Source organism: Micropterus salmoides, unplaced genomic scaffold (genome assembly GCF_014851395.1).
Source record: "Micropterus salmoides isolate LMB-PRFRI ecotype aquatic unplaced genomic scaffold, ASM1485139v1 Ms_hic_scaffold_1, whole genome shotgun sequence".
NCBI lineage: Eukaryota > Metazoa > Chordata > Actinopteri > Centrarchiformes > Centrarchidae > Micropterus > Micropterus salmoides.
This window is the reverse complement of record NW_024040040.1, coordinates 4,760,021-4,786,598: the sequence shown is the minus strand read 5'-3', so window position 1 is coordinate 4,786,598 and position 26,578 is coordinate 4,760,021. Positions and strand designations below refer to the sequence as shown.

General features: G+C 43.0%; 3 protein-coding genes and 1 pseudogene across 15 annotated transcripts in view; 2 read left to right on the top strand and 2 right to left on the bottom strand.

The window, feature by feature from the left end:
* The window catches only part of LOC119910112 (nucleotide-binding oligomerization domain-containing protein 1-like), a 1,078,472-nt gene that overhangs the window by 864,883 nt on the left and 187,011 nt on the right, over positions 1-26,578 (top strand). The gene's annotated exons all lie outside the window — the stretch shown is intronic.
* LOC119903097 (NACHT, LRR and PYD domains-containing protein 12-like) overlaps positions 1-26,578 on the bottom strand; it is a 242,149-nt gene that overhangs the window by 34,541 nt on the left and 181,030 nt on the right. The gene's annotated exons all lie outside the window — the stretch shown is intronic.
* On the bottom strand, positions 10-7,663 carry LOC119903796 (annotated as a pseudogene).
* Positions 20,327-26,578, top strand: part of LOC119913759 (NLR family CARD domain-containing protein 3-like) — a 34,263-nt gene continuing 28,011 nt past the window's right edge. For 7 of the 13 annotated variants that reach the window (XM_038737569.1, XM_038736786.1, XM_038693738.1 and 4 more), the window contains exons 1-2: positions 24,207-24,271; positions 26,401-26,452. The gene's annotated coding sequence lies outside the window, so the exon portion shown is untranslated. Of the gene's footprint in view, positions 20,435-21,499; positions 21,563-21,916; positions 24,272-26,400; positions 26,453-26,578 lie in introns of those variants that run through there. The other 6 variants (XM_038736146.1, XM_038739578.1, XM_038734708.1 and 3 more) reach the window with 6 other exon arrangements.

Below are 26,578 nucleotides of genomic sequence, written 5' to 3'. Positions count from 1 at the left end.
CCCCCTCCCCCTCACAGTTTGGGGGCCACTTTAACGCCTCCAGCCTTCTTGTGCGTCTCTCTAAGCCATGATATCAGGATGCTGTTTGTCTCCGCTGGCCTTTCCATCTGAGTCCAGTGTCCACACTCCTCGATGTGTCCTCTGCTCAGGTTCGGGATCTGCAGTCCACCAACAGAGACGGGTCAGATTCATTTCCAATAATCTATAATCACTCTGTCGTCTTCAGGAAGGACGTGCTGTTTTTCTCACCAAGTCCTCATCCCTTTGGAGAAGGCCGGCAGCAGAACCTGGTTTACCTGCCGTCACCATCAGAGCAGGCATCAGCAGCTGAGACACACACACAGTGACAGACAGACTTTCTTTGTGCATCTCAGTCCTCTAAAGTGGAAATAAAAATCAGTCTTGAACTGAAGTCAAAGCATCAGTGAGCCTCTCTGCTGCACTGGGTCACATGTTCCTTCATCACCATGAACACACTCTGTACTTTATTCTGACTCAGTCCCACACACACGTCCTGCTGCCCAAACCGCCACCTGTGGATTCATCCGCCGCTGAAAATAGTCCCTAACAAATGCACTGCTTCCTGTCTGTTGGATAAAAACCACAGTGAGCAGCTGCTTTAGGAAACAAAACCGCAACTAAATATCTGTGATGTTTTAAAGATTTCCGTCAGTAGGAGGAAGGGGACGGAGCTGAGGGCCACAGACAGGAAGTCAGACGCTACTAAGCCTGCAAAAACCTGACTTATACAGCAACATCAGAAACAGGGTCGGCACTTTTAGGGGCAAATGTAAATTTCTCTTCAGCTGATCTTCGTCCAGCTGCTGCAGGAACACAAACACTGTGACAGATAATCCAGCAGCCTGATGGTGACTTTGATGTTCACCTATATTCTGACATTAAACCTTTTCCAGCAGGACGATACGATATGTCTGTTCCAAGAAGTTTAAATGAGCTGAAAATGCTTTGCAGAACTCCAGGATGTGTAGAAACCCAGTTTTAGAGCCTGGTTTTGTTTCTTAAATGTTTGTTTGAGATGCTGGCGTCTCATAATGCGCTCTGTAACGAACCTTTGCAGTGGGACGAGAACACATCCACCTCCAGTTCGCCTCCCGTTACGATACCAGTTCAACGGTCTCCTGTGAAACCAAACACAAGACGGTGATCGATCTGTATGAAAATGTTAGCGGCCTGTGAACAGATACCGTGTCCTGTTTTGAGCCACCTGAAGCCTCGCTCTCTGTACTGGCTGACGTAGTACTGCAGGTCGGCCTCCGTCAGCACGGAGCTCCGGGGAATCTGCTCCGGCAGACCCAAAACAGACCACCTGTAACGGGACGTGTCAGTATCTGCCGGGCTTTTTAATGAGCTCTTCAAATATCATTCAGGAGGAAGTCCCGGCTCAGACTTCAGGGTGGAGGCTCACCTCGAGCGCAGACTCCTGCGGTGCTGACGGCAGGACGCTTCGCCTGAAGACGGAAACTCAACATTTCTTATGTGACACGAAGGGGATTTTTCTGCCTGTGCGGACTGGACTCGTGCGTGTGTGTCTACTCACCGCTTCACCGCTGCTGAAAAAGAAAATCTTAAAGGTCCTCTCCAAGTCTTTCTCCAGCTCGGCCTCCGCCGCGCCCTGCAACACACACAGGTGGACACTTTGCGTTTAGGTGGACAGATCCAGAGCTCTATCGTCATGCGAGTCCCACAGTCAAATCTCTGGCTCGTCTTCTTTAGCTGCCGTCTAGAAAAACACTAATATTGGTTTATTTAAATGATCCTTTTCACATTTCTGGTTGTGTCCAGATGAACTAAACTAGATCTAAAGTGTCTGTCAGTGAACTTTAAAGCTGTCTTCTGAACTTTGGACAGAGCCAGGCTAACAGTTTCCCCCCGCTTCAGTCTTTAGTCTGACAGAAAGGGACAGCAGACGAAGATCTCATCATAATGGAATAAAGAGCTCAGCCTGTCGGCTCACGATATAATGTGCCGTGTCGTCTGTCGTATAAATATAAAGCCATCGTTGTGTTCACCAAACAAAGATCTGAACTGATCTGAAGTCCCGCCTGTGTCAGTGTTAGCATGCTGCAGACAGACTTACAGGTTTCTGGAAGTAGAGCTGGTAGTCAAATCTGGGTTCAGCCTTCAGTCTCTCTGCAGGAGTTACAGAAGGATCGGCGGGGAACAGAGGAGTGTTCAGAGACGCCGCAGCGCTTCACACACAACAACAAACAGGTTTTACTACAGCATCGAGCATCTGGGAGGCGCACCTGAACCTGTGCGTGTGCTCACCTGACTCTCTCAGGATGATACTGAGCCATGGTCCACACCAGAACGCCGCCCCAGTCGTGACCCACCAGGGTGACCTGAGGTATCGCCTGGAGAAGATATTATAGATCTGGGTTCTCCATCAGAACACGACGCGGACGACAAACTGAGATAATCGCCTGAATATCTGCAGCAAGTTTAAAGTCTCTGCAGGTTTATTTTGAACTAAAGTGAAGAGAAACTTTCAGACGTTACTGTAAATTAATGTCACTGTTTCTGGACTAAACAAACTTCCATCAACTCTTTTCATCATTTCAGTAATAGAAATTTGTGCCGCTGAGGTAAGAGTGAGTGGTGTGATATGTTATTACTCACCATTTTGTCCAGAAATGTGATTAAATCCTTGAAGAGAGAAAACCTTTAATATTATTCTGTGTAAGCTGCATTACTGTTTGTGTGGCGGTGACACGATAACAAACAGAGGGAGAGATGGTTAAATCTGGTTAAATACAACCATTCTGTCAACATGATGTCACACTAAACCATTAAAGGCTTAAACAAGTCGACCAAGAACAATAAAAAATGCCTTCATGAAGCTAAAAAACTAGGCTTTGCTTTGGGAAACGCTTTGTTTACTTTCCGATGATGTAAAAACATGTAAAACCCTGAGGTCACGTGGAGCAGCGCAGTCATCCTCAACACTTAATGTGTGTTTCAGTAAATGTTTCTCTCCTTTTGTTCAGTGAAACCATGAAGATGAGCGTGTGTTGGTGAGTTTGTACCTGGCAGAGCTGCTCCTGAGAATATTCCTCTGTGTCTGTCGGCGGAGAAACGACAGGTAACCAGGTAAGAACATGAACCTTCAGAATCTGCTGGTTGTAAAATGCTTTTTATACACAGTAAAAGGTCAAAATGGAAAAGTCCTGACGCCAGACGGAGAAAATACTCCACTGCAGGTAAAAGTCCTGCATTCAAAGCTTCCTTTAGTAAAAGCATGTAAGTTTTATCAGCAACATGAACTTTAGCTCTTTTACTGCTGGAGATGTTGAAGGTGGAGCTGGTTTTAACTCCTTTCTCTCCTGTTGGGGATTTAGTCTACAGCAATGCATCACGTCCCTCTGATCATCTGGGAGGTGTTGATACTGTTTGTCTGGCTATATGAATAATGGCTGTATCCTCATCTTCTCGCTCAGAAAGCCTTTCCTTCTCAGGTTCTTCTTCTGTGACTGTGAGCGAGGCCCTTTTACCCTCTTAACCTCTAACTTAGACACATTAGACGCAGCAGCTTTTAGATTGTTTTAGTAGCAGAAAGGAGCAGAAAAAGTGCAGAACAGCCCTTTTTCATGTTTGACAGGAAAGTGAGGAGGTGAATCAGACGCACCTGTGAGGCGAGGGAAGGGGAAAGGAAACACAAGTTAGAGTGAGAGCGACTGAAGGAGGAGAAAAGTCTTTGTGGACATCTCCCCTCATTAAATTAAAGCTCTCTGGGCAACAATGTGCTGCAGGACGTGTGCTGATCCCTGGAGCGGGTTTGGATGGATCTTCTTCTTCTCTGTCTTTGAGCTGCTCCACGTGGACTGTGGACTTCCTGGTCTCTGCCGGACCTGCAGAAAGTGAAGTCTCCTTCCCTGCAGCTCTTCTCGTATCGTCCCGCCTCAGGTTAATGTGCGTCACCTCGTCTTCTACCGTTCAGCCAAACTCAGTCCACGTTTCTGCTCATTGTTTTTATTGACATGATTATTTGGGTTCAATACAAAAAGATTTCCTCGATGATGAAGCTGAAGTGCTCGTGTTTTCTCATGTCACTGTTTTTAAAGTCATGTTCAGGGTTCTGATTCTTATGATTATCAACTCTTATTTGGAATATTTGGACAAACCTACACGCAACAATTTAACTCTAGATTTCCATGTTCTTGGATTAATATTTGACTTTTTCTCCAGATATTTCAGCCCGTCGTCGCCATTTTAGTAAATATATAAAGTTTAGTTTCTATTGTGAGATATTTAACCGTCCTCGGACGTTTTATTTTTATTTCCTGTTGTATGATCTGCACCTGTTCTGCTGATCTTTTGATTCTGCATTTATTTGACTACATTTTGTCTATTATACGTGTATCTGTTTAACTCTCATGGAAACATTTTTCTTTATTCTTTGATTATTTGTAATTTAAACTTGTTTCCATTCAGAGGAGCAGGATTTTTTGGTTCCACGTTAAAAAGAGCGATTTAGTGTTGACCTTTGACCCACCACACCTGGGGGCGCTGTGGACTCTCCGTACCCCTTCATGTCCAGAGCCAACACCCTGAACCCTGCTGCTGCCACGGCCGGGATCTACCAGAGAGAGGAGAGAGTTCAGGCACACGAGTGTTTGCTTTAGTTTCAATATATAAACGTGTACAACATCCAAACTTTCAGGTGAAATCCAGTCTGAACACGTTACCTGGTACCTCCAGGAGTACCAGCTCTCAGGGAAGCCGTGACACAGCAAACTGGTGGACCTGAGCCCATTTCAACATAATGAGTCCTCACACCAGGCTGACGCACACACAGAGGAATTATCATTAATGTCACGAGAAAGCAACGTTTCAGCTGCGTCTTACTTCCATCATTTCCTAAACAGACAGCAGGAGGAGAATTCTGTGTTGACCCCGATCCAGATCTTTACCCTGATGGTGACGTAACCATGAGACACTTCATCTGGGCTGCAGGAGGGCGGAGGACTCTCTGCTCCAGCAGCCTGAAACACATGGAAGTGTGGATGTTAGCGTGCTGATGTTAGCGCAGCAGCTGTCTGAGGTCAAACTGACTGATTCAGGCAGCAACATGACCTTTCCTCTGGCACCAGCTGCTGCTCCTGCATCACCCGCCGGTTCCAGCTTCTATGCACTAAAGCCTCATTTCTCTTTTCTTTACCTTAAAGACGCAAATTCTGTCATGATGGGGGGCAGCGGTTCCCGAGAAACGTGGAGTAGAACAACAGCTAAATGAATGAATGTGGGAAAGCTGTGATGCTGCGAGGCTGTCAAGATTCAGGTTAGCAAAATGAAATGCAAACAACAAGATGGAGAAGTTACAGAGTGAAAAAGCTCCTAGATCACGTTTTCTTTAGCTTTTTGTTTCTCTGACAGTATAAGATCAAATAGTTCCGGGTCACACCTGAACTCCAGTGAAGTCGGCCAGTTTGTCCAGAGCGTCGGCCAGATTTTCCACCAAGACGGCCTTCATCCCCGCTCCCTCTGCTGCCTTCACACCTTCCTCATCTGCGTCCAACCACAGAGCCTGAAATCAGACCGACAGGCTGAGCGCGCTGTCCCGGACCAGGATTTACACTCGTGTGTGTGTGTGGGCGTGTCCTCGACCTGCTGCGATGTCACTCCCAGGTGCCGCAGAGCAGAGCTGAACGCGGAGGACTCGGGGACCCTGTGACCCGAGCGGCAGGACTGGAGGACCTGGTCAAAATGGCCGCCCAGCAGAGACAGAAGGCGGGCTGGACCGTCTCCAGCCGCGCTGTCATCTAGCCAGTGATTGGCCAGCACGGCCGTCAGTAACCCTGATGGGATGGAGGCGTAGAATCGGCCTTTGGTGATCCAGCTGTGTGTTTCCCGTGCAGATGTGTTGATGCATAGTTACCACGGTGACGCAGACCGGCGGCTGCCTTCAGCACGGCTGGTTGGACGTCCATCATCGCCTCCCTGAGCTCCTCCAGCAGGCCTCTGACTGACCAATCGGACGGCAGAGTCACACCCCTGACCTGGGCCTCCTTCACACACTCCGCCTCAAAGGCTGCGATCATCTACCACACACACAGAGGATGGAGGAGGCAGTAAAGGGCCCATCCAAGGACTCTTCTTCACCTCCATGTTCAGTCACCTTCAGTAACAGCGAGGACAGAAGACATCAAATAAATCAAGAGATGATTTTGACCTCACCCACCTGAGACAGGGTCACCTCACCTCTCTCCGCCCGGCTCATGGCGCTGTCCCTTCGGGACGCCACGGCGGACAGAAAACCACTGAGAACCACAGAGAGACAAACAAGATGAAAGACGTGAAAAGAAGCGAGTCCACGTGAATGAGTCAGTAACATTAACACGAGTCTGTCTGGTGGCTTTAAAGGAGGTTAAACATGTGACAGATGCCACAGATCAGAGTTCGAGTGCTGTTTGTGTGGAGTAATGAAACCACAGGAGACTCAGCTCACACACACTGTGTCTTCACCAGCGCTGCACACTTATAATCTGCATCTAGTTCAGTCTGCAAATATAGTGAAGGCTGAGCCTGCACCTGATTGGGTGGCACAGTTGATACAGTATATGGCCAAAAGTAAATGGACAGTGAGTATTTTACTTACTCTCATTTTCATTCGCAGACACTTTTATCTAAAGCAGCTTTCATTTGGGGTTTCAGTGTCTTCCACATGTGGACGTCCGGGTCAATAGTGCTCCTTCAACTCTGTGTCCCTTTCCTGTTTCTACATGGCAGCGCCCCCGTGCACAAAGCAGCTCCAGAAAGAAACGGTTTGCTTGATTAAAGGATAGAACATTAAATTTATGGAGCAGATTAACAATTATTAACAACTTTGCAGCCATCTGTGTAAACCAGATTCTACAGTACTGTTGCAGATGTACATCTCAAATTAAAATGGATGGAAGCTGCCAAAAAGAAATTTACTCCCACATTTTTTATGAGCCATCAGTAAGTTTTACAGCTTTACTGAGGACTGAACTGTTAAAGTCCAGAAGGAAGCTGGTGACTGTTACTAGTTTGGTAGATGTGAATGGTGCTACATATTTAACCATTTAAGACAGAAGGCAGAGCTTAAAATAAGTGAACTGTGATCCCTGTAACACAAAAACAATGTGACTGATTCATCTTTGGCAGTGACCTATTAATCATGGGGGTTCAGCTGTCCATTTACTTTTGGCCATGTAGAACCTGCTGTCTGATCTTGTTTGCAGTTGCACAATGTGTTACAGAGTAACAGCAGTGTTCTTCTTTTAATAAGATTCATCAAACCTCTGCCACACCGACACACTCCAGGCACATTTCTTTCCTGCTTGGACAGATTATTTAACAGGTTTTAGAGATTTTAACGCAGGATGCACCGCAGTTTACCTAAAACACCGAGTCATATTGCGTAATTTTTTACAGTGCAGAGATGTTGTCTTACCCAGGCAGGTGATGCAACTCCTCCAACCTGCGGAAAACATCACGAGGGCTGGAAGAGACAGCAACTCCCCAGAAGTTGAACAAGACGGCTTTCCTCTCAGCCATCTCCTCTGAGCCTGAGTGAAAGGAGCTTTAATGTTTCTGTCTCTGTCGTCCAGCAGGAATGTGTTTTCTCTGCTGCTGCTGCAGGAAGGCTCTGCTCACGCAACAGGGAAACTTTGCCCTTTGCACGGACTAACAGAAGCTCCGCCCACTTATCCTGCAAGTTCAGGCTCGACTGGGAGAAGGGTCAAAGTGAAACTTCTCTGTGCCAATATGCAAACGTCATGATGCCATCCATCCATCGCCAACCGCATCCTGCGTACAGGGTCGCGGAGGGGCTGGAGCCTATTCCAGCTGACATTGGGCGAAAGGCGGAGTACACCCTGGACAGGTCGCCAGTCCACCGCAGGACATCTTGATGCACATATGGAAAATATTTATCAAGGAAATTACATCACCAACATTAATGTAGTTGCTTGTGTGTTTCAGGCTCAATGAGGACAAACTCTGGATTATTTAATATTTTGTATTTTATCATGTTTTGTTGAACAGTCTGTACACAAAATCTGATCTTCATGAAAAACAAATGTCCCCTCAAATGTTTGCCTAACACCAATTTGAATTATAACTTTTCCCCAACTGTAATACTTTCTTCTGAATGTAAAAATAATTGTTGCCATAGACAAAGACATAGATAGAGGAGCGGTCCTGTTTATTTCCAAACTTTTCAGCAAAGAACATGTGCTTTGGGAGAACTTTTCATTTAGCTCAGTTCACTTCTGAATTAAAAGTTGATCATTTTTATGCTACAGTACACAAATGTTGTCAGCTGAATACATTTTGTAGTTGATTCAAACTAATTTCAAAGACACTTAAATCACAGTTTTTTCTGTTACTTCAAATTTGTCGGTTCAGAAGAGAAAACAAAGAAACACATAAGAATAAATTATCATTTAAAACAGTGAACAGCAGCTCGTTGGACACAATGAATGTTGTCACACGGTCAGTGAAAAAACATGTAGTCCTGCTGCCCCCCAAATACTCCCTTGAGCACCACCACAAAAACAGTCCCCAATAAAAGCACTACTTCCTTTTGTTTGTTTGACTAAAAACTACAGCCACCAGCTGCTTTAGAAAAATACTGAGCCTTTATTAAAAAAAAGTTAATGTTCATGAATCCCTTTAATTATTAAAGCCTACAGTGCAGTTTGAGCTTAATACAATCATTTAAACAATTAGTGGTCATGTTCAGTCAAGGCCCACGATATGTTCATGTTTAACAATTAAGTAAATCTCTTTAGCTCTGGAGGTGAAGGGTACATAGAAATGACCCACTTGTGTAAACAGGGGTAGTAGATAGTTTCTGTCAACTAAAGCCTGTGTTTATTACTTGATGCAGTGAATCCTTTTTTGGTGCTTGTTTATACAAGGTAATGGATAATTCCTGGACAACTGCAGTTTGTGCTTTGTTAGTAGATAAATCCATACAGTGCAACAACATAACCGGGCTCAGCAGCCTCTATGGACACAACGTTACCTAATGGTAGCGATGAGGAGACCAAAGAGGACGTTGATGGAGGAAGCAAAAAAGAGAGAAAACAGCCACCAAGCAAGAAGCTGCCAGACGTTGGCGGGAGCTTTGTGATAAAAGGCTGCAAGACAGACGTGAGCTGGTCTTGTTTCTGTTGGACTAGTCAGTAATATGGCTCTTGTGTTGTCAGACTTGGTTGATGCTTAGCTGTGTTAGCAAAGTTGTTGACTTGCTAGTTTTTGATCATAAGTAATGTATTATAACAAGCGTATGTGTACAGCTGTCCTATTTATGATATCGGCACATACACAAAAATCTTACATATTATGTTAATTTAACATAAGATTAATGTAGGCATAATAATCAACTTCCTGCACTTCCATCCAATCCTGCACAGGTTGAGTTTGTCAACAGTTGTCTTTGTTCAGCACCATTTCTTTATCACAGGTCACACAGAGACAATGAGGAGCCTGGCCCCTCCCAGAATCCAAACCCAGGGTAGAGAAGATCAGTGAAAGTAGTGTAGAAGGTGTGGAGATGGATCAGTTTGTCAGATGAGACTGTGTAGAAGGACAGAGTGCCAGCTGGCCAGTCCAGATACACTCCCACTTTGTTGGAGGACGAGGTGGGAGAAGGATTTATGGTTGTTTTGCTTTTTTATTTTTAATTTATTAGCATTTATTGCATGTACCGTATATTAAATATTTTCAACTCTCTGGGTACCTACATAGCTTTCTTGGAGGCTTTGACCACTGGCAGCAGCCTCAGAAAAGCCTCCTCTGAAGCAGAGAATTTCTTCAGGTCAAACACATCCAGATTTTTATCTGATGACAGTAAGTAGAAGACCAGCGCTGACCACTGAGCCGGAGAGAGTTTATCTGTGCACAGACTTCCTGAGCTGAGGTACTGTTGGATCTGCTCCACTAGAGAACGATCATTCACTTCCTTCAAACAGTGGAACAGATTGATGCTTCTATCAGGAGGTGGATTCTCCCTGATCTTCTGCTTGATGTATTGGATTGTTTCTTGGTTGTTCTGTGATCCATTTCCCCTCTCTGCCAGCAGGCCTTGTAAGAGACTTTCATTGGTTTGCAGTGAAAGACCCAGGAGGAAGCGAAGGAACAAGTCCAGATGTCCATTTGGACTCTTTAAGGCCTGGTCCACAGCACTCTGGTAGAACAGTGTCACTTCAGATTCATCTTTTGTTGTTTCAGACTTCTGGGAGGTTGATTGTTCTTCTGCCAGCAGATTGACACCAGAGTTGATGAAGGTCAGATGGACATGAAGAGCAGCCAGAAACTCCTGAACGCTCAGATGGACGAAGCAGAAGACCATGTCCTGGTACAGACCACTCTCCTCTTTAAAGATCTGCGTGAACACTCCTGAGTACACTGAGGCTGCTCTGATATCGATGCCACACTCTGTCAGGTCTGATTCATAGAAGATCAGGTTGCCTTTCTGCAGCTGCTCAAAAGCCAGTTTTCCCAGAGACTCAATCATCTTCCTGCTCTCTGGACTCCAGTGTGGATCTGTCTCAGCTCCTCCATCATACTTGATGTTCTTCACTTTGGACTGAACCACCAGGAAGTGGATGTACATCTCAGTCAGGGTCTTGGGCAGCTCTCCTCCCTCTCTGGTCTTCAACACCTCCTCCAGAACTGTAGCAGTGATCCAGCAGAAGACTGGGATGTGGCACATGATGTGGAGGCTTCGTGATGTCTTGATGTGGGAGATGATTCTGCCGGCCTGCTTCTTATCTCTGAATCTCTTCCTGAAGTACTCCTCCTTCTGTGGGTCATTGAACCCTCTGATCTCTGTCACCATGTCAACACAACGAGGAGGGATCTGATTGGCTGCTGCAGGTCGTGTGGTTATCCAGAGGCGAGCAGAGGGAAGCAGGTTCCCCCTGATGAGGTTTGTCAGCAGCACATCCACTGAGGTGGACTCTGTACATCAGTCAGGATTTAGTGTTGTGGAAGTCCAGAGGAAGTCGACACTCATCCAGACCGTCAAAGATGAACACAACCTGGAACTCTTCAAACCTGCAGATTCCTGCTTCTTTGGTTTCAGGAAAGAAGTGATGAACAAGTTCCACCAAGCTGTACTTTTCCTCTTTCAGCACATTCAGCTCTCTGAAAGTGAATGGAAATGTGAACTGTATGTCCTGGTTGGCTTTGTCTTCAGCCCAGTCCAGAGTGAACTTCTGTGTTAGCCACTCCTGTTCTGATTGGTTCATCTCTTCCAGGTGAGGGTTTAAAGATGTCTTCTTGTCTGATTGTTGTTTCTGGTCTGTCTAGTTTCCTGGATGCTGTTTCAATCTGTCTGACCTCATGTTCATCATTGACCTCTGCAGTCCCTCCCTCTGTGATGTAGACTCTGTGTAGATCTGGTTCAGAAGGGTTGGGTTTCCTGCTTTAGCAATCCCCTCAAACACACACTGGAACTTCTCCTTCAGCTTGGATTTGAGTTTATGTTGACAACCTACAAAAGGATGACTTCCTGAAGGAACACACAACAAACAGGATCGATTTGTGATTTATAAAGTAAATATGACAATTGCCCCTTTAAAGAATGCATATTTAAATATATTTCCTTCCATATTTTTAAACATCAGTAAAAGTCACATTTATCCAGCATGTTAGATGTTTAGATAAATCCTTTACTCTTCTGCAGATGTTCAGCCAGCTCCTCCTCCTTCATTCTCCTCAGGAAGTGCTGCGTGATCTTCATTATTGACTCTATGCTATTTATCTCTGCTCTTCCTCCTCACCGTCTAACACCTCCTCATCCTTCCTATGACTCTCTAAGTAATCTGAACAGAGATTCTTCTTGATCCTCTTCAGTTCATTCTTTACAAAATTACTATGTTCTCCTCCAGCAGCTGGAACAAAAGATTATATAAATAATGAAAACCAAACATCACATCCATGCTGGACAGACTGATGATCCACCGGTCTAAAAACTGCATCATGAAGATTATTGTGAAGAGATAAACAGTAGTTGTACATGTACAGACCATAAATACGGAGTCCAGGTGTGTTTGATGCTGCTGGGCAGACTGACCAATGGGATCCACTGAGCTCTCCTGGTAAACTCTGTAGAGGAATCATAAAGAAATAGCTCACATATGTCTGTACACACAGAGACAAACACAAGCTAAAAGGTCCTTTGAGCTAAAGCGTTGATTACAACATTGAATCAGATGTTTCCTGTGACATTAAACTGTTGGTCATACTACTGATCCCACTGTGAATCAACAGTCTGCATTTCTGTGCAGCTGTATTTAATGTGTTGGTTCACCTGCTTGTCTGGTTTAGTCCCTCTGGCTCTTTTTGACCCTTATACAGTATCTCACAAAAGTGAAAAAACACTTCACACAGCCATTAATGTCTAAACCGCTGGTACACCCCTAAGTGAAAATATCCAAATGGGCCCAAAGTGTCAATATTTTCTGTGGCCACCATTATTTTCCACTACTGCTTTAACCCTCTTGTGCATGGAGTTCACCAGAGCTTCACAGGTTGCCACTGGAGTCCTCTTCCACTCCTCCATGACGACATCACGGAGCTGGTGGATGTTAGAGACCTTGCGCTCCTCCACCTTCCGTTTGAGGACGCCCCACATATGCTCAATAGGGTTCAGGTCTGGAGACATGCTTGGCAGTCACCTTTACCCTCAGCTTCTTTAGCAAGGCAGTGGCAAGGGGGTGAGCCACAGCTGAAACAATGAAACCAACCAAAGCCTGCATGGACAGTTCCATGTAGGCCCAAAAATGACGTCAAAACATTGTGGCATCCCTTCGCACACGAGATGTAACCGTATTGCTTAGATTATAAACTTTCAGTGAATCTAAAACAACTATTTGCCATCAGTGACGCTACATTGGTGTTTGGCAGGTGAGCCTCGTAGGTGGGTGGATTAAATAGAATACATCGTTCCAGTCTGCTTGCCTTCAGCAAACTGTTTGCGGGCATGTCAGTGTTATTTAGGGACAGACTGGCAAACATGTCGACCTGTCCTTTAATGCTAATCTGGATCTAACCTTCATCATCATTCTAGGAGAATATAGACATTATAAGGACAACTGGACAGACTAGATTTAATGAGGACAAACATCAGCAGTGAGCAACATGAGGAGGGAGACGTGAACATTTAGCTCTGATTGGCCAACACTGTTTAATACTGAGAGCTACTTACTGTCTGTCAGATCCACGTCCTCGCTTAAAATCATTGAGATACCCTTTTGACCAGTCACTCTTGAAGGAGACACAGCTGGGATCAGGTCCATATCTAGGAGAGTCTTGTCTCTGATGGATCCTGCAGAACAACAGATTAATTGAGCTCACATGTTTGGTAAAAGTCTCCCTAAAATACAAAAATATAATACATATATTATATAAATATTTCTAATCATCCACAATTAAATGCTATTAATAACTATAACTTACTTTTTATCAGACACATGACTTTGTTTAAAATTAAAAACAAACTCCTCTTACCAGTCACTCTTGAAGGACACACAGCTGGGCTCGGGTTCAGGCTTTAGACTAAAAAGACTATCCTAAACTGAACTTTACAATGTCTTTCTGCACAGAACCAGGACTGTGGACTCTGTCCTCCATCACTTCCTTTGAAATCCCATCAGGAAGAGATCTCTTTAGGGCCAGTGTGCTCGGGCGGAACAATTACAGCCACCAACAACTCTTTCAGTGGACTTATGGGCATGTCAGTATAGGGACAGACTGGAAAACATGTGGACCTGTCATTCAATACTAATCTGGATCTAACCTTCATCATCATTCGGACAACTGGTCAGACTGGATTTAATGAGGACAAACATCAGCAGTGAGCAACATGAGGAGGGAGACATGAACATTTAGCTCTGATTGGCCAACACTGTTTAATACTGACTGCTACTTACTGTCTGTCAGATACTTGTCCTTGCTTAAAATCATTGAGATACCCTTTTGACCGGTCACTCTTGAAGGACACACAGCTGGGCTCAGGTCCAGGTCCAGGTCCAGGCCCAGCAGAGTCTGGTCCCTGCTGCTTCTCTGGGCTTCAACACAACACACACAGAGCTTTGAGAGTGAATAATGATGGTGGAGTGATTTGAGTCCTGGACAGTTAGAGATCCTCATCTCACCTCTGAGCTTTGGTCTGGCTGTCATGTTCCCCACACAGAGTCCTTTTAGAGGGAGGGACTCCCTCCTCTCTGTCCTCACACTGACTCATGCTGCTCAACTCACATCCACTTTCACCTGGAGAGGAAACACAAATCATTCATCTGCACATCAACTCAAATCCTCCTTTCCATCATTCCTCCTGGAAAAAGATCAGCTGCTCCTCCACTGATTGGCTGCTAGTTTGTGTTTCAAATCAGTGGCAGCTGGATGCAGTCAGACTACGGCAAGCTGTTTGAACACTTACTCATTAAATCTTACCATTCGCCATTTAAAAGCTACTAATACTTATTTATTACTCACTATAACTTTTCCATTAGTTACTACAAACTATAGTTTAGTTACCAGTGACTCATTGCACATTTTTCCTATTTAAATCTAAGAGGATCTGCAGTTCAGATATAGCTTTTTCATTAGTTACTATAGTAACTAATTGAATAGTTACTAGTAACCAATTTCATTTTACTAGTCAGGATTATTCAGCTTGTGGTGCTTTTTTTTTTTACTACTAACTATTCTATTCTTATGAGTAAGAATAAAATAAAGAATAAAATAAAATGTTACTAGTGTCTTTTGGAATAGTTAGTGATCCATGCATTTGTACTAGTAAATAAATAATAGATACTAATAAAATGGAAACAGTTACTTGCAACTAGATGATATCTGAACTGCAGAGAGCCCCATCAGTTTCAATGGACAAATGTTTTTTGGGAGTCCTGCACGGACCAGGTGCTCCTGAGCAAGGCCCCGAACCAACTGCTCCTAATTAGGATGGGTTAATTACAGAGAACACACTTCCCATGTGTGTCACTGTGTAAATTTAAGCCTAGGCTATATGTGACAATGAAAAAGTTGATCATCATCAGAAGCGAGACTGTCATGTTGGAGGCGACTTCAGAGCCCTCACAGCTCATTTAATTAATTTCATTAAAGAAGCTTTTTGAACTTTCAGAAAGCTGGGAGGCCCTCTGTGCCTGCAGAGTCCACATGAGTCCTGCAGGTAAATCTCCTGACAGCATTCACCGACACTAGCAGCTGTTCTCCAGCGGCTGTCCGGTGTTAGAGTCTCAGACAGCGGGAGAGCAGCGGCTCGTCTCCGCCTCCTCCACAGGCTGCTTCAGGCAGGAAAAGCTGCCTTCACTCATCAGAAAGTGGAGCTACACAGTAACAACAGCTCCTGAGGAGAAACTAACTTCTACTCCAACTCCACTGTTTACTCCCAAATAGTAACAACATGGCGGACATTTCATTCAACTGTTCAGATTTTGGAGAAATGAAGCATCGTGCGGCAGATTTCTGCTGTTTCTAATGTAACTACGAAACGACAGCTTGTGTTAAAGATGAAATCATTTTAAACTTGTTACATTACCTTCGGCTGGAGGTTCAGACGGAGAAAACTAACTGCGCCACAACTTCATAGAAAGTGAAAATAAAACTTTATACAGGAAACTATCTGACAGGCGCGTGTGTGTTATTGTGGGTGAAAGACCCCTCAGGCAGTGTCAGGTGCCTTTGGGTCCCAACGCACATTTGTTATAATCCTTCAATGAAAGTTGTAATCCAATATTAACAGATAGGGATACTTCCAAGCAAAACACAAGTTGGCCTAGATGGGATCCACAGGGAGCAAGTGATCAAGCTCCTCCTCAAGATGAAATCAGAGAAGGTGGGTCTTACAATACGACCCACCTTCTCTGATTTCATTCATGATTTTTTTAGCCTAAACTACATTCAGGAAACAGTAGCCTACATATGTTGATACACAGCACTGAAGGTGTTTGTGGGAAATGACAAACAAAATGATCTTTAAAATTCCAAAAATGGGATAAAAACATTTGGGGTCTCTCGCCGTTGACTACTGTACATATTTTTTCTGTAATAAGGTCCCATGAGGCAGAAGAGGACGTGGAGGGACTCTGTTCATTAAACTTGCTGTAGCTTCTTCACAATAAAAGCCACCCTTGGTTCATCAGTGGATGTTTTTAGTGTGAAACAGCAGCAGGACATGTGACACTAATTTGAATCCAGTTAAGGGTTTTAACATAAAGTGAAGTTTTCCTTTAAGGCTGAGATCTAAACTCTGATTGGTTTTCTTTGTTGTGATGCATCAAACACAGGCCTGGTTGGTCACCTGACAGGACAGAAGGCTTTTGCCTCCAACCACTGTCTGTTCACCAGTGACCTAACAGCTGAGCCTCCTCCTCCACCAGTACGACCAGTATCACCATGTAACTGACTCTCATGTTCCTTTTGTATCATCTGGATTTTTGTGATATCAAAGCATTTTGATATAAAGCTGAAGTTGTTTGGAACTATGGAGCGCTACATGAACCACGTGACCGCGTAGCGGCAAGATCTCTTATTTAACGGTTCCTGACTGGTGAACAACCTGCAGTGTTTGAGAGCGATGTGCTCACGTTCTGTATCCAGACCTGCCAAACTGCTGCATTTATATAATGTGTTAATATTTCTCTGTTCCTCTCTCTGTGCTGGAGTTCTTTAAGAACTTGGTGGCTTGATCCAGATTATTAAATTGGTTGGATTTTAATAAGAGCGTGTTTATTCATATAGTGTATCAAGCTTATTACTTCTATATACGCTAATCTGATATTAACTCATGATAGGGACGACCCAAAATAAACCCAACAACCAACCATAAGAAAATTGTCAGGGTTTCAGGCAGAGAAGACCCAAACGCAGCTCTGAGTTAAGACAGTTTATTCAAAAGAGAATGAGCAGGGGAAGTCAGAGGATCGAGGCTGAGGCTCTCTCCCAGGTCCAGGGTTGGGGGGAAATCCGAGAGCGGGGAGGTGTCCAGGCTGCGGGCAGAACCGAGAGCTTACTGGCTGGCAGTTCGCTGAGGCAGTGGAGGTCTTCTGAGACAGAGAGAGAAAAGGTTAGATTAATGCAAACGATTCTCACGATGCAAGACAGATTCTAAGGTTTGTTGGGGCTGACACAACATACGCATGGAGATTCAACAATCCAGCGAGGACTGGATGTCTGAGCCTCCTATTTAGGCAGTGGCTGATTGTGGAACACAGGTCAGGTGCGCTGATTGAGGATGAGTCTCAGGTGAGACAACAACATGCTCACCACACGCACTCCAGACAGACATCCACAACACTCACACAAGCTCACAGCCAGGGCCTCGTGACAAAAATACTTAACACACACTACTGAAACCCAAGATTAATCTAACAAACAAAATGTCCCACGCTGCTGTGTTGTTATTAAGACTTTTGTAGTTCAGAGTCCCTCTGCCAGTAGTTGGTTCTTCCACTTCCTGTGGTGGAATATAAAAGGCCGTCTCAACCTCCAGCAGCCCCTTTGGCAGCTGACTGGGCAGCAGCAGCATGTGGAGATACAAAGGACAAGTATAAATATGATTGTTTTTGATGAGGAAAGGCTGCCATCTAAGGTATATCTAGGTGCCATGATGAGCTATGATGTCAGACATTATGTCCCCCCCCCCCTCTGAGGTGCTTTAAGTGAGAAACATATGGACATGTAGCAGCTGTATGTAAGGGCAAACAAAGGTGTGGAAGATGTAATTGTGGAGGAGAACACAGCTCGGCCTACAGGGGATGTGAGGCTAGAGCTCCAGAAATACAGAGAATTAAAACATCAGAAGGGAAACATACGCTGAAGCAACCAAGAGAGCAGGTTGGCAACCAGACAGACCAAACAATAAACACGTTAGTGCAGAATGTACAAAGTCAAGAACATGTGACAAAATCAAGGAATCACTGTGATGGTGGGGAAAAATGAGTTTGTTTGTCTGTTTGTGGTCGATGTTGTAAACTGCTCTGCGCAAACAGAGAAGAAAACAGAAAAAAATCAAAATAATAGTTAAAGCAGCAGAAAAGTACTTCAAGGGGGTTTGTGTGGGAGGAGGTTGAGGAACACCAAGCTCACAAGCACCATCATGGGGTGGTGGATCTTCTGTCGGGTCGGAAATAAGGACCGGCCGGGCCAGTGAAAGACCTGGTCCCTACCCTAACCAACGTAATAAACTCAATAAAATTACTCTATTAGATCTCTTCTTTAATCAAAAAACTGCGTAGTCAAAAACTTCACTGGAGACGGTCAAGAGTCGGTGCAAAAGACTTTATTCCAATAAAGGACAGATAAACCCGAGCAGCATCCCTGCAGGTCTCAGGATGGAACTGAGTTGGTGGTCAGCGAACATCGCCTTATATTCACCTTAAGCTCCACCTTGTCTCCTCCCTTCAGGTGGGCGTTACACTTAACTTATACAGGTGGGCGTTACACCTTAACTCCACCTAGTGTTCGCTGACCACTCCTCCCCTTTGGTGGATTTCTTATCCTCTACTGCCATTTAATGGCCTTTTTCTCATACTGTTTTACCAAATTAACCCTTTCATTAATGTTACAATTTCCACTTTTTAGCTGTTATTATATGTAATTATTGTTACCATTTATCTCTCTTTATATTTTTTACATTACTGGATTGGAAATTCACCAATATGTTTCAACTTCAGTCCAAGTATTTTTTTAAAGTTATACAGGCATAGTTTGACACCATTAAAACTTAAATACTTACAATCGTATTTTTTAAAAGAATTAATAAGCAGTAACATATTTGACAGCTGAGTTTCACTGTAAAAAAAAAAAAAAAGGAGGAAGGAGGCGAAACAGCCGCCATTAAGTTACAAATGTCCGCCATGTTGTGAATATTTGGGATGTAAACAGTTGAATAAGAACAACACTAAACGTGTGTGGAAACTTACTGCGTTCAAGTACCTCGTGTTGCATTTATGGGACACAGAAGGAACCAGCTATAATATTTAGTCCAGATTGAGTTTTAAACCAGTTTTTAACAAGTAAATTACCAGGTTTCAGAAGCTCGTTGGCTTTTTATTAATTTCCTGATAATTTCTCTGAAGTTTCCTGGAGAACAAAGTGTCATTTGGTTCTAATTAAAGGGGGAACAGTTATTCTTTGTGTTTAAAAGCAGGTGTTAATTTCAAGAAAAAACTCAATTTAAAATTAATAAATATGAATTTATTTTTGGAAACTGTATCGTTTGTAGATACATTTCTCTATGAATCCTCTTCACTGAGCTGCTGTGATCTGACTGTTACACTTTCAGCAGCTTAGTGATTGACTGGAATTCATTCAGATGAAAACTGTCTCTATTTTACTGATGATGGAAAAAACGTCTGATAACTGAACCTTTCTCACTGATCCAACTGATTTTGATTAAATGTTCAGCCCTAAAGAAGATATTTCATTTCAAGGTGTCAAACTAGAGAAAAAAATCCATGATTTCAGTGATGTCCTACAACCAGATAAAAACAGTTTTAACTGACCAGATAACCACAGTTACCGACTCTCAGTTAAAGTACTCTCGGTACAAAGTATTACAGCGGGGCTATTCAATTACAATTTCAATTGGGCCGGATTTTAAGACGGGGAGATGGGCCGGACGTTTTCTCACGAGTTGGGATGGGTATCATTAGGATTTTAATGCCACACCTGTATTGGTACTCCTTATTGGTCCAGTTCTTTATCGATGTGCTTATCAGACCTATTTATTACTAAATAACTGCCTTTGAAAAAATGATTTAATAATTTTTAGCAGTTAATTGTTTTTAGAGCAGCAACAGGATTTACAACAGCAAGGTCACTAATATCTCACTGGAAACAAATCTAAAATGTCAGTAATATAACTCATATTCCAGACAACAACTTACTGAGTGAAGTTTAGAAATAATCAACAACTCACTGCTTCCTCCTGTCCTCCCCCTCCTCCCTCTGCAGCTGCTGGTAGAGAGGAGGGCTGCTCTGTCTCCAGCAGCTCAGTTTAGCCTATGTGTGCCATATTTGAATGTACATGGCAAACTAAGCTGAACACTTACTAAAGACAGACAGCTTGCAAGGCTCTGCAGAGACACAGAGGCTGCAGGTGCGACAGTTATGTTGATTAGTGGTTGGTTCAGTGCATGTGAAACTCAACAAAGATAAGAAGGAAACGATAGAGCTCACTCTTGCTGCTTCCAGACACTATACATGTAGTTTACTTTTGTTGTCATCTATTTTAGATTATGTGTCGGGCCACAGGGGGGTTGCTTCGAGGCCGGATGTGACCCTCTGTAAAAAAAACAAACAAACAAAAAAAAAACATGTCTCTCACACAGGTGAGTGTTTCCTCAAAGTTTAGTTTGACTTCTGTGAGTTTGTGGCCCGCAGTTTTCTCCGTCTGAACCCGCATCTGAAGGTAATCTTTAAAATGTTTAAAATGTTTTCCACGTTAACACACGCTGTCGTTCGTTTAGTTACAGCAGAAATCTGCCGCTCGATGCTTATTTTTACAAACTTGGGACGAAGGAGGCGAAACAGCCGCCATTAAGTTGCAAAAATCCGCCATGTTGTGGATATTTGGGAGTTAAGCGGTGAAATACGAGCAGAAGTAGAGTCAGTTTACCCGCATGTACGCAAAGAAAATATATTTAATTATATATGAACTGTCAATACTATTACTGTCAGTATTACACTAAGTGATATATTGAAAAATGAAAATATACAATAAGATATATTGTATTACTACATATTTACTCCAGAACTCAGCTGCCAGGCTTTTAACCAGAACAAAAAAATGTGACCACATTACTCCTATTTTAGCTTCATTACACTGGCTCCCAGTGTGTTTTAGAATTGACTTTAAAATTTTATTGATTACTTTTAAAGACTGAAAACTAAAGGGGACAGAGCGTTTGCTGTCAGGGCCCCGAGGCTCTGGAACAGCCTGCCCGAGGAAATCAGGTCAGCTGAGTCAGTGAACTCTTTTAAGTCCCTTCTTAAAACATACTTTTATAGGAGAGTGTTACGTCCCCGCTCTCTAGGGGTAGGAGAGACGTAAACATAAACCCGATGGATTTGGTATGGGTGGAAAGATTATTTATTAGATAAGACACATGCCTTTTGTGTGAAAGACCCAGGTTCAGTCCCCCACTGTCCATCCACTGATTTGTCCCTGAGCAAGGCACTTAACCCCTAGTTGCTCCAGAGGCGTGCGACCTCAGACATATATAGCAGCTGTTTGGATAAAAGTGTCAGCTAAATGTATAAAAAAAAGTAATGCTATCAGCTGTAGAAAAAATCTGGCTATAATCTGGATTTGCACTGACAGAGACCAAGAAAACAGTTCATTTATGTTGGTATCCAAATGCTTGTGCAGGGCATGGTATATTATGATATATTTTGTTGTGGGGGTCGTCTCTGGCCCTGCTGGTGAAGCTATTTAAAACCGCCAAGTTAATCAAGACTTTTTATTCTTACACAGCAAAACCTGACCCATAATTCTTCCGACTATGGTTCTGAACATGCACACGGTGGCGACATTACCGTAAGAATAATGTACTTTTAACTTGGCACTAACACCAGATCAGATTTTGACGTTACCTTAACTTTAATCAAACAGTTTTAAAGTGTAAGATTCAAGGACAAGATGCCGTTATTCAATGGCTGCAGCATTATATCAAATAGAAAACATCTACATGCCTTGTGCATTATTTTGTTTATTTCTTTTGTGCAACTTGGATGATTGTGTTGGTAACTGTGTGTTTGAACCACTGCTGTCTTTTACTGACTCTGAATCAATTCTTGGCAGTGGAGAACAGCTGATGAGTCAGTAAATGAGGAATCACGTTTGAGAGATGTCCGTAATGAAAACTTACCTCGGGTACTTTACACTGGTTCACAACTAACCACAGCTCAGAGTTTTGTACTTACACTATCATTTGTTTGGAGACATGCACTTACTGGCGTGGCCCTTTCTGATCTTCTAAATTTGATTAGTATTCACTGTCCAGAAAACACTGTCGACTTCCAAGCATCTCTTCTTAAAAGAGCCAATACAAAGTCACCTTCAATGTCACATTTACTGTCCAAACTGTGAGTGTGACATTGGTGACAAAGATAGTGAAGGGCAGTGTACAGTGTGCAACACGACGTGGGATAAAAACAGCTCACTGAAGAATGGAAACTTCTTCATTTACTTACCAAAGTCTTAAATCAGGAAACGGCACATGTAATCCTGAAACTTATGATGATATATGTAGTGGTAAAATGTATCATAAACTGAACAAAAATGGAGGCCCACTAGATTGTCCGCATGGATACTCCTTAACACTCAACTGTGATGGAGTGCCTGTATTTAAATCATCACTATATTGTATCTGGCCATTACAAGGGATTGTAAATGAGCTTCCTTACCTTGTGCGCAAAGAAAATGCATAATGTACATCTTGGTGTGGTTCTGCAAATGGCAAACATGTCGCTGGACAGTGAAAACCATCAGAAACCATATTATATAGAGAATAGAATGACTGAACTTGATCAACAACTCTTACTGATTAAGCGCCCTTGCAATGTGACGAGAGTGCCCCGATCTCTTCAGCAAAGGAGGTTTTGGAAGGCTAGTGAATGGCAGAACTGGTTACTGTTTTATAATATCTTTGTGCTTAAAGGAATTCTGCCCCAGGTATTTTACCAACACTGGTTACTCCTTGTCACATTCATGTTCTTACTATGCAAGGACATTATTTCAACAGAGGAGTTAAAAAGATGTGGAAAAACTGGTTGTAGACTTTGTCAAAAAAATTTTAAACACTCTATAGAAAGCAGCATGTGTCATTTAATGTACATTTATGTCTTCATTTGCCTGAATCTGTTAAGAACTGGGGACCATTGTGGGCACATTCTGGATATATTTTTTGAGTCATTTAACGGGGAAATTCTAAAAATGTTTCATGGCACTGAGTGTGTTCCTCTACAAATAATGAAAGTATTCAGTACTGCCTCTTTTGAGAAATGATGCACTGATAAATGCTGTGCCTGAATGCATCCAGTGCACTTTACTGGTCAAAAAAGACTAAAGCAGTTTGAAAGAGTAGCTGATCAGGTTGTTACCCTTGGTCTACATTATTCACGAAAACTTACTAGTGAAAAGATCCTGGCTGTGAGAGAGCAACTTTCTGTCACTGTGGATACAGTTGTGAAAATATTCACTTCTAGTCAAAGGTCAACTCTTTTACTCACAAGAGTTCACTAGAGTAGTGAAAAGGAACAGCTTCACAGTTATGCTTAATTAATTTGGTATTTAGGATAGGGCATTTAGTCATTTAGCCATTTAGGATTTGGGGATTTTGGGATTTAGGATTGAGTTGTGTATGCAAATGAGGAGGCGTGACCCAAAAGCTGCAGGGAGGGTTTGATCCATCTGACGAGAAAGCAGCAGACAGTACAACAGGTAAGATATGACAACATTAGCAAGCTATATTAGGCTAACTGTTGCTGACATGTATGAGTTACGTTACTGTCGCTACGTGCAGGTTTTAAATGCGCAACTGGTCAATGCTACATGATCATTATAAAGCCGTTTGACTTAAAGCTCTTAATTTAACACAACTAAGCCACAGACGCATCTCTCCACTAAATAAGCTGAATATTACATACTTTCTGCAACATTTTCGATAATATATTGCGCAAAGTCATATTTTGCAATAACGAGATTGAATCAATATATTGTACACATGTTAGTGGACTAAACTCCACAGGTCTTTAGACAGTGGAAACACACCCAACAGTGGGCTGAAGGAACCTTTTACTGAAGGTTCTCCTCATAACATCACATAAACAATATCATTTTCTGAATGAAGAGGGCAGCAATAGATTCCTGCACATTTCAGTGTGGATGGAGATCAGCAGGCAGGTAAATAAGCAAAAGGAGCAACAAGAAAAAGAGAAATAAATGTTTAAAAGTATAATCAAATCAGAAATGAAAAAGAAATGCCTATTTTCAGGTTTTCAAAATCACAGGATTTTGTAGGAGAACTTAATGCAATAATATACTGTACAAAGAGTTCTGATGCTCGTGCACCTAAAACCTGTTTGTTAACTTCAACCAAACAAGAAAGTAACCTGATCCTGTTCCAGCCCCTCCTGCCTGCCGCCATTACAGGTGCAGCTCTGAGTGATTCCAGGAAACAGCTCACCTGTGTTGAAGCTTTTTCTCTGCTGCCGTCATCAACACTTTGGACGCTTTGAGGAAACTGTAAGTTGCTTTGTTTGATAATTTAACAACAAGTTTGTCTTTAGTCTCCTTAAGGTTTGTTTCTTGCTGTCTAATGTTTGTAGTATTTGTTCACTTCTTATTTCATTAGAAAGTTTGGAGAACTCATGTGTTTGAAGAGAAATTTACATGTTGTTGGATTATTGATTTACTGGAATCAAACAATCTGATGTTTATGTCCTTTCTCCAGCCGTCACAAAACAAACCACTTTAGGATTTTAAAAAGCAGACTGGATCAAGTTTAACAGATTAAGTGAGGGGAAAGTGAAAGTAGTGAAATATTCAGGGTAGGAGCCACAGAGTTTGTTGCCTATCCATTTGCTCTTCACCTGTTCACCTCACTTGTCTTGAGGGATCAGGGAGTTTGGGTGATCTCGGGAGTGAAATTCTCTGTTGACCTCATTGTTTATCTACAGTGGAGCATTTGTGTTGTCTGGTGCCGTTGTGTTTTCTCTGCATGGATGTATGGAAACGGCTGCTAAGTGGAACCCTTGTGCTGTGAAAGTAAATGGGTTAAACGGTGTGACGGAAATGTGCTGAACTATCACTGTGTGCACGTCATCAGTTTTTCTCCTGTGTTTAGCCTACTGCGGCTGTTTTTCCTTTATCGACATTCAGCCGCAATATACAGGGCTCGAGTTACCTGGGAGCCAGTAGGATGGTCTAAAATCAGCATCTGTGGCGCTCACTACCTCATTTACCAACAACTGTTATTCTGAATCACAAATAATGTAGTTTTTATTGAAATTGGTTTAATTGACATTAACAAGATAACAGGCTAAAACATGTTTTCCAAACAAACTGCCACCACGTGACGTCATTATGACCCCACATGACGTCATGATGACAGGATGGCTGCATTTCTCCACCAGGCAGCCTCTACAGGTGCAGTACAGTGTTGGTCTAACTGTAATGCAGGATGGAAGAAGCCACTAATCGCCAACATTATCTTGTGTTGATTAGAAAGCTGTACTTTTAGACTAGGTGAGTTACTATGCTGCCATTTCCAGCGGGATCTACAAGCCAATCTCAGCTGCTATGGAGGATGCTAGCCCTGCTGCTGGACCTGATGTAGCTGCCTGTGTTACCACCACAACACACTCGGACACACATTCACCTGCTAGTGTTACAGCCAGCACAAGCTTTGTTGCTGCAGAGGATGTTACCAGACCTGCTGAATGTCGGACCAGAGAGAGAGAGAGAAAAAGTGTTGGACCATGTAATGAACAATTAAGTCTTTGTCTCTGTCTCTCACTAGGTTTATTATTTATTTATCTCCAACAGTAACAATAGTTATATTAGAGACCCCCATAAAGCTCAGTTTGTAACTCAAACCCTGTAAATCAGTAGAATTAGATTAGGAGCAGCAAAAGAGTTGATCCTGAAAAGAAGTGGCGATAAAAGGAAAAGTTAGTTCCATGGTGGACACACAAAGCACTAAAGCTATACAAGTCGAAATGAAGCGTTTAATGTTTTGTTTTTATCACTATGTCTTCAAAATATGATGAATTCTAAGAGAAAGCAGGCAGTGAGGAATATAAGAAAGAGGCCTAAAAGAGAGTTTTGGAGGACATATTGTGATTCATTAGGTAGAAATACGCCGTTAGAGAGAATGTGGGGAATGATCCACAGAATGTGTGGCGATGGGAAACACTCTGGATATCTGATAATGAACGGTGATCGAAATGTGATTATAGATAGGTACAAAGCAGAATTATTGGCTCAGACTTTTGGCTCAGACCTGGCGTTTCGATGCCAGGGACTTTACCCAGGAAGTGGAAACCTTTCGAGTAACTCCCAGCATTTCCACCGCAGGGACCAGGGTCTAAATCAAGTCCTAGGAACTTTATTTTACCCCCAAATGAGTTCAGGTGATGAGGGTACAGGGCTATTTTCAGACTTTTAGAAAGCACATGCAGTGTTAGGAGAATTTAATGCAGTAATACAGTAACCGTTCTGCTCCACATGCACCTAAAACCTGTTTGTTAACTGCAATTAAACAACACAAGAACCTGATCCCCTTCCCTCCCTTCTGGCCTGCTGCCAGTTCAGGTGCAGCTTCAACTCATTCCAGAAAAACAGCTCACCTGCGTCAATCATTTTCTCTGCAGGTGTTGAGTGAGAGTCTTCTTCATCAACAGTTTGGACGCTTTGAAGAAACATGTCAATTGCTAATTTAAGAACAAGTTTGTCTTTAGTCCCTCTATGGTTGGTTTCTTGCTGTCTAATTTATGGCCACAGGTTCTCAACACAAATCTGTGTAGATGACTTGGACAGAGGAGAGTCAGT